Genomic DNA, 12,662 nt, shown 5'->3' with positions numbered 1-12,662 from the left:
AAACCAGTTATGTCTCCTGTTCCTAAAAGTAATGGCTTTATGTAGAAGAAGTCATGTAGTGCCTAGGGCCTGGTGGTTCATCAAGTGTTTTTGGTGTGTACTGTGTGTGCTCTGCTTTTGTTTTTTGGCTGCCTTATCCTTCAGTCCAATTGTCTATAGTGGGTCTTCTTGCCTGCTGTGAGCAGTGTTTGGTGCCTGGCTTATATGTGATGAGTTTTACTAGGTGTGCTCTGGTCTGCTTGTGAAATGAGACCTGACACCAACTCCACCAGAACTGAGTCCCTGTAGAACTCTCTGGTCAGGAGATGTGGTGTGGACAGGGTTTTGTGTTGGTCTCTTGGGGTGGGGCCCACTGCACTGGTACTGAGGCAAGTGTGACTGAGAAGGGCAGTTCCACCAAAGTGTAGGGGTGTGGGGTTTGGTGTAAACAAGTTGGGAAGCCAATGTGGGTGCTGCACTGTTTCCTGCAGGTTGTTGAGCTTATGCTGAGGGGTGGGAGAGGAAAACGTCTCAAGCCAACTGCTTTGTTCCTAGAGAGGTGTCTCTATGAATGTTGCCTTTCAGGGAAGCACTCATATAATAGCAAATACTCTGCCCTCTTTGGCACCAGGCATTTTTCAGATCACTGTTTCCATGCTATCTACATCTAGGTTGTTTGCCTGCCTTCTCTCCATGAGCAGGGCAGTGCTCTCCTGGATCTATCCCATCCAAGCCTGCTGACCTTTAAAACTCCAGACTTTGGGGCACCTGAGTGGCTTAGTTGGTTAAGTGTCTGACTTCGGCTCAGGTCATGATATCATAGCTCATGGGTTCAAGCCTTGTCAGGCTGACAGCTCAGAGACTGGAACCTGCTTTGGATTCTGTTTCTCCTTCTCTTTCTGTCCCTCCCCCCATGCTCTCTCTTTCTCTCTCTCTCAAAAACAAATAAACATGAAAAAAAAATTAAAAAATAAATAAAACTCCAGACTTTAAGCCTCACTGGTTGCAAGACCTGATGAAATTCAGCCCTTTTCATTTTCCAAGCCAGTGGCTTTGCAGAAACATTCTCCTTGTACATTCCCCTGTGTGCTCCTCTCTCTGTCTCCTCCATCTCCAAGACCACATCTCCCTTGCCTCTGTAGTACCCATAATCTGTTTCTCCCCTAAACCACATCTCTGCACTTCCTACCTTATTTCATGTGGCTTCTTCTCTCTCTTTGGTTGTGAAGTTTGTTCTATCAGTCTTTAGGTCAATTTTGGAGGTATTTAAGATATTTTGACAGCTATCTAATTGTATTTATGGGGTGAGGCAAGACTTGTATCCTCCTACTCCACCACCATCTTCCTTTCTCTCCATAATGTTATTTTTAATGGATAAAAATCAGAAATTAATGTTCATTAAGAAGTATTACATACATCTGTATAATAATGAAACACCATGGAACGATTTAAATGTTTGGAAAAATATGTACATAAAAAGAAAGTTCTGAAGTATCATATTATAAAGACACAATATAAAACATTTTTTTTTAATTTGGAAAGTTATGTGTCATTAATGACATCTGTATATGATTGATGGGATAATTTGGATTTATTTTTCTACTTGTTTTTGAATAAAAGAATTTTTTAAATTTTCATCTCATTTTTGAGAGAGAGAGATAAAGAGAGAGCACAAATGCAAGAGAGCCAGAGAGAAAGGGAGGTACAGAATCTGTAGCAGGCTCCAGGTTCTGAGCTGTCAGCACAAAGCATTAAGTGAGGCTCGAACCCACAAACTGTGAGATCATGACCCAATATGAAGTTGGATGCTTAACCAACTGAGCCACCCAGGTGCCCCTTATTTTTCTACTTTTAATTTTTATAGTTTATGTAATTAGCACTTATTACTTGTATAACCATGGAAACATAGAAATAAAAAATATCCCAGAAGAAAATGTGTATTCATTCATACATACAAACATACACATACAGATGCACAACAGGGAAGGAAGAAATAAGAGGAGGAAAGGAATGAGTAGAGTTGAAATACAGTGATGATGAAAAGCCTTATATGACCACAAATTAGGAAGTAAAATTCTTTCAATTAGCTCCTGCCCCTATTCTGAAAACAGGAGGATGTAATCACTTTTGTGGTATGTCCACTACATTTTCAAGTATTCTGACAATGTTGGGAGGTTGTGTACCTCATTTTCCAATGAATTTCTTGGTGGAATTTCCAGCACCCCCACTTGATTGATGGCAGTTCTGCTCTTATTTTCTTTCCATACTGGTTTACTTCATAATTGGCAATGTCCCTGTTCCTTTGCTCCAATAAGTGTGGGCTTTGAATAGCTAATTTTCTCAACCTCGTGAAAAGAGAGGAGGATTGTATCACAGAAACACTAAGTATTGATATTTGACTTCATTGTTCTAAAATTTGATCACAGAGAATTTTTCTGAAGCAATACTTTTCAAACTCTTTCCTGGTATCCATTTTCCTGGCTTCCTCCTTTTCACTCTTCTTCACCTTTCCCTTCTTCAAGCACCTTTTAAATACCTGTCTTTTCAATTAAAGAGAAGATTTTCAAATTCATTTTCTTCAGTAATCTTATGCCCAGATTTTCTCAGCAAATATAACTAAAAAAAAACCCCAAAAAACATAGAAAGTTTTTTCTAGTTCTATGGGCTCAAAATAGAGCCAGCTTCTGAAGTAGCACCTTTTCCTACATGTTTCCTCCATGCTTTTATAAATTTTATAAAAACGTGAAAGCTTTATGATACAACAAATATATATCATTAACTACTTTTGAGTGATAAAACAACATAAGATAAATACAAAAATGTTAGTAATGGTTTGTAGTAAAACTAGTTGATTTAATTAAAGATACTATGAGAATTTTTTGGCTGTAAATTGAAAATGAATTTAACTGTAAGTACTGATGGACTCTGAGGAAGAACATGACTCAATAAAGGGCCTAAGCATGAACATAAATCACAAATTGAAATAGTTGTTTAGGATCTACCAACAATTTTTATTGTTAAGCCTGAAATTTTTAGAAAATGGAAGTTAATAAAAATATGAAAATGGGTGCCTTAATTTATAAATGTATATTTAAATATTAATTAAACAAAGGACTTTAATTTTTTCTAGAGAACAAAAAACCTAGGTAAATATATATAAATTTTCCTTTATTTACACAAAATATATTCCCAGTGTTATTGTGTCCTATAATCAGATTCCATTCCATGTTTACCAACAATAATAAATATAACCAAAAAGGCAAAATGGGAATGCATATTTAATATTAAAGCAAAACAAAACAAAACACCTCTAAGCTCTTTTTCATAGGCATGTATATGGAGCCTTCCTGCAGACTTATTTATACAGTAAACTAGTCTGAGCACAACAGCTTTTGAAGGCCTCCCATTGGAAGGTGAATCGAAGTGAACATTCGTACCTTCAAAATGTGACAGAGTCCCAAAATGAAAACTTTAAAGCATTGGATTGCCTCTTAAAATTCTGCCTATCAAAATTATTTTACTATAAGTGAGTTTTTGTAGACATTCATTTTGAAATAATTATAGATTCACAAGACGTTGCATAGAAATGTACAAAGTTGTGTGAACCCGTCCCCATGTTCCTAAATCTCCCCAATGTTAATGTAATGACACATTTGTAATACAGTATTAAAACCATGAAATTGATATTGGCATAATTTATAGCACTTATTCACATTTCAGCAGGTATACATGCACTTGTGTGTATATGTATGCAATTTTATTACATGTGTATGTAGCCTTGTATAACCTCCAGGAAAATCAAACACTTGTACCATCACCAAAATATCGCCTCATGCTCTCTTTATAGCTGCATATATCCCTCACCTCTAGCCCTTGGAAACCACTAATAGATTATTTTCCATTTATGTTTTATGCTATTTCACAATGTTACATAAGTGGAATTATGCAGTATGTACCCTTTTGAGATTGGCTTTTTTCATTCAACATAAATTCCTTGAGGTTCATCCAAATTTTATATATCTAAATATATATCTATCTATATCTGTGTATCTATATATAATTTGTTTTTATTGCTGAGTAGTATTCCGTGGTATTAAGGTACCACAATTTGTTTAACCATATCACTCACTGAAGGATATTTGAGCTTTGGGCTATTACAAATAAAGCTGCTATGAACATTTGTATACAAATTCCTGTGTGAAAATAATATTCATATCTTTGGAGTAAATGCCCAAGAGTACAGTTTGGGGCCATATATGGTAAGTCAGCTTTCATCATTAATTTTTAAAGATATGTGGTTTATGACCACTCTAATTACATGTCCAAGTTATCCAACAACAACAACAATAACAACAACAGAAACAGGATGAATCAGATCCAGTTTTATAATAAATCTCTTTAAAAAGAAAATATTAGGACACACAAAAATATTCCACATAAACACGAAACATCGTAAAATGGTCAATGAGATGTTGAATAAATAAAAAAGAATGTCTGAAGGAGACAGTTTTAAAAATCAAATCAGGGGTGCCTGGGTGGCGCAGTCGGTTAAGCGTCCGACTTCAGCCAGGTCACGATCTTGCGGTCCGTGAGTTCGAGCCCCGCGTCAGGCTCTGGGCTGATGGCTCAGAGCCTGGAGCCTGTTTCCGATTCTGTGTCTCCCTCTCTCTCTGCCCCTCCCCCGTTCATGCTCTGTCTCTCTCTGTCCCCAAAATAAATAAACGTTGAAAAAAAAAATTTTTAAATCAAATCAATAAATTTATATATAAATCTATAATAATATATTTTATATTTAAATTCAAGTATCTTAGTGGATAACTAGTTATCTTAATGAAATAATATCACACAAACTTGTACTTCCTTGATTTACTCAAAAATATATTCTTCAAACTTATTCTCTCTTCTTAAAAAAAAAAAATGTTTTAGACTCTTAACACTTATACCCGAATGAGTAACTCATATCACTTCGTCCCAAACTGACATTTCAAAAGATGAGTTCAAATACATTTGCAGAGATATTTTTGAGTTCATTCAAGCTGAGCAGTGTTTCTTATCTTTTGAAATGTCAGGCGGCTGGTCTGAGGAAAATGGAAACAGATTTCTTTTTTAACATCACACATGTGGGCATAGGATTATGACTTGGTTTCTCCAACCACACTGTTGGAAAAATATCATATTTATTTGTAAACAAAGGCCTTTCTTTTCCAGAAGAAAGAAGAAAGAAAGAGAGAGAGAAAGAGAGAGAGAGAAAGAGAAGAGAAGAGAAAGAGAGAAAGAGAGGAATAAAGAAAAGGAAAAGCAAAAATCAGCCATTTTAATTAATTTGTATTGGGAGTTTTATCTGAAGTTCCTTTTTTGTATCTTTCCATTTTGGATTTCTAATCACTTTAAGTAGGTTAAAACTTGTATTATCATGCAGTAATGTAGTAGTATGAAAATTCAAAACCTCTGTAATGTAGACCAAATATAGGATTTTTGAAACCTAAATTTGACATTAAACGTATATTTAAATTGCAAAAAAATATATAAAATATTCGTATAACCTTAACCCCACATGAATAAATATTTACAGAACCCTTTATTTTCCTAAAAGCATTAAAAATACTGATGAACTTGTGCACTGTATATAGGTAGCAGATTGAACACATGCATCCACTTTAGATTGCCTCTGAAACTCTACTAAAATTACTAGTAAAAGGATTTACAAAATTAGTAATGGATCAAAATACAAACACAAAGTCATAAGGAGAATGAAAACAAAAAAGGAGATAACAAAAATATTTTGGAAGATGGACTATATTTGGATGAGGGATAAATAATCTAAGAGGCCCAAGAAAGTTGAAGCCTAAGCAGTAGTGAGGGAAAAAAAATAAGCAGTCAATTTTCTCTTCAAAATTTTATCTCATTTTACTTAACATACAGGGTTAGTTTCAGGTGTACAATATCATGATTCAACAATTCCATACATCATTCAGTGCACATCACGACAAGTGCACTCCTTAATCCTCATCACCTGTTTAACCCACCTCCCTTCTAATAACCATCAGTGTGCTCTCAATAGTTAAGAGCCTATTTCTTGGATCCTTTCTAATTCTTTTTTCCCCTTGTTCATTTGTTTTGTTTCTTACATTCCACAGTTGAGTGAGATCATGTGGTATTTGTCTTTCTCTGACTGGCTTATTTCGCTTAACATTATACTCTGTAGCTCCATACGTGTTGCAAATGGCAAGATTTCATTCTTTTTACGTAAGCAGGCTGATTTTTCCTCTGAATCCAAAGAAGACTCTGAAATTTATGGCATTAGATAACTCTGATAGTGGAATAATGGAACAAAAATATGACTTTCAATTGAAAATGTGTTTTGAAAAGAATCGGATTTCCAGATCCTATTCCCTAATCTGTGCTGTTAAGTATATTTCCCTCTACCTTACCTCACTGAAATCTGGAATTTATTCTCTGAAAAAAGTTAAACAGAAGTCCCTGTTCTAGTTTATATCAGTATGAGTGAAGATAAGAATAGTGTCCTGCATATTATGTATTATATTAATTGTTTAATATTAGAGGCAACAAATTGCCTCAACACTCAGTTAATTGAAACAACATTGATCGCTTCAAGGATTCTGTAGATTTGGAAATTGGACACAGCTTAGTTGTATTGTGTGAATTATGTCTCTCAGGAGCTGAAATCGAGGTATTGGATGGAGCTATAGTTATTTTGATACTCAACTGGTGAAGGACCTACTTCTGAACTCACTCACTTTGTCGTTGGCAGGATTTGGTTCCTTGTGGCCTCTTTGTCAGAGACTATCCTGAGTTCCTCACCATGTGAGTCTCTTCCACATTACATCTTACCTCATCGATGTGAGCAAGTGAGAAGGTAAAAGATTGTGTAAGCAAGAAAAGAGATAATTTTTACAACCTAATTTCCAAAATTACATTCTATCACTTTTGCCTATTCAATACATTAGAAGCAGTCACTAGGTCAACCTACACTCAAGAGGAAGGAAGTACACAGAATATGAATATCAAGTGAGGTAAGGGAGACATCTTAGGAAGTATGGCCACTACACATGACTTTTGTGTATGGAACTCCAGAACTGCCAGACTTCCTTGACCACTCTGTTTTAAACCTATGAAACAGGAACAAGACATAAAAACAGAGTAGTAAAAAAAAAGGTTTTGAAAACTAAATATAATTGAAATGAAAACTCAACAGAAGGATTGACGAGACAGTGAAGAAAATGAAGCAAGGAAAAGTGTAAGGTAGCAGAGTAAATATAAGAAATCCAGAGGACTTGCTGGAAAGCCAAACCTTCTAAAATAATAATTCCAGGGGCACCTCGGTGGCTCAGTTAGTTAAGCGTCTGACTTCAGCTCAGGTCATACATAATCTTGCAATTCATGAGTTCAAGCCCCACGTGGGGTTCTGTCCTGACAGCTCAGAACCTAAGCCTGCTTCAGATTCTGTCTCCCTCTCTTTCTGCCCCTCCCCTGCTCACACTCTGTCTCTCTCTCTCAAAGATAAAGAAACATTAAAAATTAAAAAAAAATAAAATAATAATTCCAGAGGGGAGAAAAGATAATGAAAGAAAATCATCCAAGAGATAATTAAATTAAAACCTATAAATATTAAGGATACAAGTCTGGGTACTGAAAGCTCACAACCCATACCAAGGAATCAGTAAAATGACTAAAAATAGGTTTAGGCAAAGACACAGGGCATTTCAGGACAATGATGAAAAAAGAAGAAGAGTCTATTAGCTACTAAAAGGAGAGAGAAAAACATTACAAAAGATACATAAAAATTCAGGAATTGGAATTACTTTTGTTATCTATTGTCTATTATTTTAATTTATTTTTTATTGAAGTAAAATTAACATGCAATCTTATATTAGTTTCAGGTGTACAACATATTGATTCAAGAATTCTATACATTATTCAGTGCTCACCACAATAGGTGTAGTCATTGGTCATCATACAACATTGTTACAATATTATTGAGTATATTCTCTATGCTGTACTTTTCATCTTTGTGCCTTCTTTATTTTATACCTCTAAGTTTGTAACTCTTAATCATCTTTATCAATTTCACCCATTCCACCACCACCTCCCTTATCTATTTCACCCATTCCACCACCGTCAGCTCTCTGTATTTAAGAGTGTGTTTGTTCACTTGTTTTATTTTTTAGATTTCACATAAAAGTGAAATCATATAGTATTAGTTTTTCTCTGACTTAGCTCACTTAGCTTAATACCTTTAAGTGTGTGAATACCAACACTGGTAAATAGAACAAAATGGAGCAATGTCTTCAAAACTTGTAAGAAAAAATATTTCCAATCTGAAATTTTACATCCAGCTGAATTATCAATATGTGTGAAGATCAAATAAATTTGTTCTTTAGTACTTCCCACCTGATTTTTCTTAGGAAGGTACTGGATAATATATTCAACCTAAATCAAGGTATAAACTAATAAGTAATTACATGTGTATTCTGAAAATATGTCTCCAGCACAGAAGTAAAGGGAATAGGATTCTCAGAACATGGTCAAGGATGATCCCAAGATGAAATCTGTATTCCTGGTATGGAGGCCAAACCATTCTGATCAGAGAGATCAGAAGACAGTTGAAAAGATTTCTTTCATAAAGTAAAATTGATAAAATGCCTGATGCATGCTAATGCAAGGAAAAGAGTGATAAAATTAATTAATAAATTAGGGTTATTTTAGTAATAGGAAAAATAAGACAGTTTTTAGGGAAAATAAAGTTTTAGGGAAAAGACAACTAATAATGTGATACTTCTTGAATGACCATCTGATAGCATTCACATAATAACAAAACGATGCAAATGCAGAATGTAGATCTAACAATAATGTTGATAAATAGGAGTGACTGAAGGATGTGATGGAATGTTATAGAGGGGAATGATGAAAAAGAACCAAATCTTTATCTTTATTATTTCAAAATCAATAGATAGTGTACAACCTTAAAAAACTGGTATGTTGAAGCATATTTAATGCTGTATATTTAATTTAGATATATACAGATATATACCAAAATAATCAGCTAATGAGTCAAAATGGTTGATTTTGGAAATACAGAAGTCAGGGGCAGAGACACTGAACCACTCCTTTATTAGTAAACTTTTTGAACTTTGTGAGTCTTTAAGTTATATGCATTTATAACTGATTAAAGTAAAACTAGAATAAATATAGTTTGTGTGGTTTTAAGTATTTCACAAATATATAACAAATCATATATAACTTCCTTTAATTTGTAGTTTTACAGTTAGCATTATATTTTCAACATTTTTACATATAAATAAAGTATCTCTTTCAGTTAGTTGTGTAGTTTTACAGTATTCTGATACGAGGGTTAAGGCATAATTTAATTATCCATTTTATTTCCACTGTTGTCAATGTAATGAAGACTCTTGCACATGTTTTGTCAAAGTCCATCTAAGCTTATACACCTGGAAATGGAATAAAAAGATCATAAGTGTAAGATTAAGATTTCAACCTTATCTAGATATTATCAACATGCTCTCCATAATGTCGGTAATGGTTTTCAATCGTGAAATACTTCGATTTGGCAACTGATGAATATTGTAGCCTCTGTCTTCTCCAAAGTGAAGTAGTTCCTTTGACACCTGATTTTTCAGTAAACTGTTCATTTACTTTATTTTTAAATTTCTGTAGTGACTTTTTTCTAAAGACTTCATGAAGTTTCCTCTTTTTTTTTTTCCTATGCAACAATAAATGCAGGAGGACAGTGAAGCAAAGTCAAAAGAGGTTTAACAAAAAAATGACTGTGATTGAAAACTGTTATGTCCTTCAAAGATATGGTTCATGTGTGAAGGAAACACTAAGTCCTGTAGAACTTCAAAAGAATAGCGCTCAAAGAGATTTTCATTAAAACGTTTTGGATGAATTTTTCTGCATCACCAAGTGATAAGAAATGGCTATGAACATCAATTAGGTAAAAATTAAGATAAATGTGTAAAAATCCTAAAGTCTATGGGAAAGGGTAAGGTCTTAATGCATATAAATAACTATTAGAATTATAACTCCAAAAGTGAATGTTTAAGTGTAAAAAATAATTTATCTGGAAAGATATATTTTATCTTTATCTTGAAACATACATTTATTTTTTTTAAATATAGAGCTTGTGGCCTCACAATAAAATAAATATGAACTGGAAAAATGTTAGGGAAATAATGTAAGGAAAATGAGTAAAAGAGTCTAAAAATAAACTGTCTTATTCAATATAGATATAACTCATTGTTTTAAAACAAATCTTAAAGTCTTAAGGAGCTGAATTGGAATTAGCACCTTAATGTTTGAATCTGCAGAAAGAATTAAGTTAGTAAAACAAAAGATGGAACAAAAAGAAACCCTGAAATGCATAAAATGCGAATCATAAAATAAAAGTACGCAAAGGACCAAATACAGTGTTTCCATATGGAAGTAACTATGAGCAGCTTAAATTCCTTGATTAAAAATTAAGGTACTCAAACTGAATAGCAGGGAAAACTAGTATTGGTGATTCATGGGTGATTTCTCATAGAAAATGTCCTTTCAAACAAAACCTGAGGGACAAGAAAGTTTTAAAATGATTTAGATAATTTTGAAATTATCAAATTTCAAATATAAAAGGAAATATAAGAGGAAATGAGAAAATACAAGATGTTAGCACTGGGATGGAGTACAATATCTTTTGGACTTCCCTGACTGCAGGATTGTTTCTCATCCTACAATGATCTTCTCAAATACCACTTATTTTTCAAGTATTTACCAACAGGCCAAAACCTTAAAGAATAAATGACTCCACCTGCAATTTAGTATTATTTCCAAGGTAACGTTTAGAGTTGGTGATATTGATGACTCTTTCCTGTACTACATAAAGTCTTTAATGGCAGAAAACATGTACTAGTAATTTTTGCTGACAATGTCTAGAATAATCTGAGATATAATAATGTGTATATAATCAAGCCATGTTTATGAGATGAGTTAAATTGATAATTTAAATGTTCTAAGCCTCCTTATTTATAGATGAGAACTTTTCACAAATTATCATACTTTGTGATTTTGTGGTAACTACTCTGTATTAAAATCATGTCTAATGCATACATCTTTAAATGTGTTAAGAATCTTTCAAACTCCAAGATGGTGGTATATTTACTTGCAAAATGTTAAAAAAAATACTGACTTTTAAGTATCTTTGCATTTTAAAAGGCATACAGATTTTCAATGTGGTGACACAAAATATATTTAAATAATATAGATAAAAATAAGTACACAATGCATTTTTCCCTATTCTTTACTTTTTCCTGTCTTCTCACTTAACAGTCTTTAATGGGTTATATTTTGAATGAGTAGCAAACCTGGAAAAGACACAATATGAAGCAAACTACTCTAAAGCTTTTTAGCATTACTCTAAGGAAATCACAAAAGTCAACTATTAAATCTAGATTAGTGCTTGGCTGTGGGTTTATGTTGGGCTATTTTTGTAAAGTGCAATATGTTTTTCCTTCTAGCTTAATGAAATTTTTTTTACAGTATCCTGTGTATCAATTTTAAATAGAAGTCTAAATTAAAAAGAAAAAAAAACTTGTTTCAGTTATGAGTAACTGAATCACCATCATTATTTTATTCTATTTAAGTAAAAAGAAGTTAACTTTTAGTTAATAACATATTCTGGAAAGATAAATATTAAATACAAATGAAACTATGTATATGTATATAATTATTGTTCAAGTTTGCACACAAGTACTGATAAAATTGTGTTTGCAAGTGTGGCTGAAAATGTTCAATGCCTAATAAAGAGCCATTTTCACAATTTTTACAATTTTTTCCTATAGCCATTTCTAGAACTGTATTTTTAATTGTTTTCAAGTCAGTTTTAGCCTCAATCTTATCGTCCAGTCTGTTCACATATGCCTTAGCTTGAGAATTGCTAATTAGTGCAGACAAATTCATTTATTCCTTCTGGTTCTTTTTCAGGTGTTTCTGTGTTCTAAGTTGTATGGCTTTTGCTTTGAGTTGTATAGTACTTACTTTGTATTCAGTCTGTCTGGATTGCAGTTCTTAAATCTGATATAAGGAACTAGATCAAAGTTATTTTAAGTATCCATTGTTAATATTAAAGCACACTGATAGTTCAAGTCATGCATTTTCTAGAAATTAAGTGTCTATAATTTGGTCATTAGTGAAATATAAATATTATTTGTTCCATGTTTGTTAACCTGAAGCATATGCATTCATGTAATGCTATCACTAAACTGAACACTTGCCCAGAGCTATAGGACACAGCCACAAAAAATCTTATATGCAAACTCTGTATCTGTGAAGGGATTGATGAATATAGCTATGGCCAACTTGTAAAATTGGCAAAGAGGCCAGTCTTTTTTGTTGTTGTTGTTGTTTTCCTGCAGAGGCCTCTGCTTCTCTGTGGTAGGAATGCCAGCTTGAGACAAAGCAGTGTTCAGGTCATGACTCAAATATTTTGGAAGTTCTGTTGGAATTTATATTAAGAACATTGCTGGGAAATGATTTGGAAGAAAATTGTGTCTAATTACATATCTTTTGCCAATCTTTACTTGTTGTTGTTCCAAAAAATCATTGTCTTTAATTATTTACATATAAGTTATGTGAGAATCATAATATCATTTACAACTATTTACACA

General features: G+C 33.2%; 1 long non-coding RNA gene across 2 annotated transcripts in view; it reads left to right on the top strand.

Annotated features, from left to right (window-relative positions):
- Positions 1-12,662, top strand: part of LOC115512595 — an 85,986-nt gene that overhangs the window by 13,088 nt on the left and 60,236 nt on the right. Inside the window, exon 3 of one of the 2 annotated variants that reach the window (XR_004343581.1) lies at positions 6,752-6,848. The exons of the other annotated variant lie outside the window; for it this stretch is intronic. This is a non-coding gene — a long non-coding RNA (uncharacterized LOC115512595). Of the gene's footprint in view, positions 1-6,751; positions 6,849-12,662 lie in introns of those variants that run through there. 2 annotated transcript variants of the gene reach the window in all.

The sequence above is a fragment of the Lynx canadensis genome, chromosome B1 (assembly GCF_007474595.2).
Source record: "Lynx canadensis isolate LIC74 chromosome B1, mLynCan4.pri.v2, whole genome shotgun sequence".
Lineage (NCBI taxonomy): Eukaryota > Metazoa > Chordata > Mammalia > Carnivora > Felidae > Lynx > Lynx canadensis.
Note: the sequence above shows the minus strand (reverse complement) of the source record. Positions and strands in the feature narration are given on the sequence as shown.